Source organism: Bos grunniens, chromosome 21, assembly GCF_055505025.1.
Source record: "Bos grunniens cultivar Pamir isolate PY7600 chromosome 21, Bosgru_T2T1.0, whole genome shotgun sequence".
NCBI lineage: Eukaryota > Metazoa > Chordata > Mammalia > Artiodactyla > Bovidae > Bos > Bos grunniens.
Window position 1 is genome coordinate 55,794,873 of NC_141185.1, and position 2,021 is coordinate 55,796,893.

The following is a 2,021-nucleotide window of genomic DNA, read 5'->3' on the forward strand; positions in this document are numbered from 1 at the left end:
AGGCTTCTCATCTTTCCAAAGCTGGATTTTCCAGAGCTACAGGTCCTGTTTCCCAATGGGGTACGCTATTGCCAGAACCAAAGCAAGAGTCCCACTGAATTAGAAGCTATGGCTGCTATCCGGTCTTGTCAAACTCTTTAGGTCCAGGGACCAAGAGGGGAAGTGAGGAGTCTTGATCTAGACAGCGGTAATTGTCCCTGAAACCGAGAAGGCAGAGCTCCAGGTCTGTCTTTCGGTCCTTCCGGGCCAACTGTGAAGGTAAATGAATAAATGCAGCATCCCTGGGTATTTGAACAGGTGAGCCCCTGAGACCAGCAGGAGTGTTAGCAGAGAGTGAGAGGAATCTAGACGGGGTGGTGGTGCAGAGAACACGGAGCCCTAGGTGGGGACCCAAGACCAGCTGCTGTTAGTTGCTTCTCCTCTCGCTCTCCTAAGTTTCTCCCAGGAAGGGAGGAGCTCACGGGCATCCTGGGGAAGCTGCTGGAGAATGCGAATGAAGAAGCGGCTCTGAGTGGCGCGAATAGCCGACTGCGGGCACAGACGCCCTCCGCAACGGCTGTGGAAGTCCTGCTCCCACGGTACTGCATGCGGACAGCTCCCGGCTGTCAGCACTGCAGGGTTGGCCTCAGCTGCAGAGTGACCTCGCCCGACGGCCTGCCCTTCCTAGGCTAACACATCCGACTGCCCACTGTGGGGAAGATAAATCTGGCCTTTTCCACCCAGTGTGGGTAACTCTGATGGGCAAGCGTTCCCTGCGTGGTCGGCCGAGCTTTGGGTAGGTCCCCATAGCAACTCCCCCTCAGCCCAGCCTTGCTTTCCTTCCATCTTCTCTGCGGTCCACGCAGGAAGAGCTGCTCAAGAGGCCAGAAGGAGGGCGTGCTGTCCGGGGTTGGAGGTGCGGTCTGCAGGCTGTCTCTCCCTGCTGGCTCTTCCAGATCTGCGGGGGGAGTCAGAGGTCATGGCCTTCTTGGAGCAGCCTTCGTTCAGTGGCTGAGCAACAGGGCTACAGAGGTAACCCTCCGCAGAAGCTGCTCCACGTTACCCTCCTGTGAACAGTATATGGAATTAATTCCCTGTATTTAGTATCTGTTAAGTGAGAAGGTGCTGACCCCTCCTCAACATTGCACACATTCTGTGTTCTTTTCCAAACAACCATCTGAGTTTTACGTGGCTCCAGTTCATAGCACAACCATTCTGACCCCATTCAAGACACATCTGATAGAAAATATTGGCTGCAAAGTTCCCCTCTGGATGGATGAGTCTTTACCAGACCTGCACAGTTGTTCACTGTCTCTTTCTACACAGTCCCTCTCCTCCCTCTCCCTTCATGGGTGTTGCTGCTGCTGCTACTGCTGCTGCTGCTAAGTCGTGTCAGTCATGTCCAACTCTGTGTGACCCCATAGACGGAAGCCCAAACAAATACCTTGTAACCTAAGCTCTGTTTTAGTGCCTGCCCCCTGAGAACACAAATCGCAACAAAGAGGAAAATTAAGTGAATTAAGGTCACCCCAAGTCACACTCCCATCATAAATAGAGACCATACCTCAGAGACATAATGGTTCTGTCATAAGTATATGAAATCAGCCAAGTACACTGTAAACTGTTAAGTCTCCCTTCTGTTTATTCAATGACAGTGTCAAAATCTCACATTTTTCATCAGAATAAAATATAAAAGGTTGTCAATATCACATCTAAGTGATTTGCAGCCCTCAAACATGTTAAGAATGCTATCTTTGTTATATTATGAAATGTTTTTAATTAATCTCCATTCAAGGGACTTCAGTTAACCAAAGGCCTTTTTTCCTCTCTGTAAGTCATTTGGCTGTGAGGAAGTCCTGCTCCTCCGGTGGGCCTGCATGCTTTCGTTCTCACGGACCATCAGCTCACCCTAGAAAACAGGTGTCCCATAATACAGGGGTCCCCAGTGTCTGGGATCTACCACCTGATGATCTGAGGTGGAGCTGACGTAATAATAATAGAAATAAAGTGCCCAACAAATGTGATGCACTTGAATCATCCTG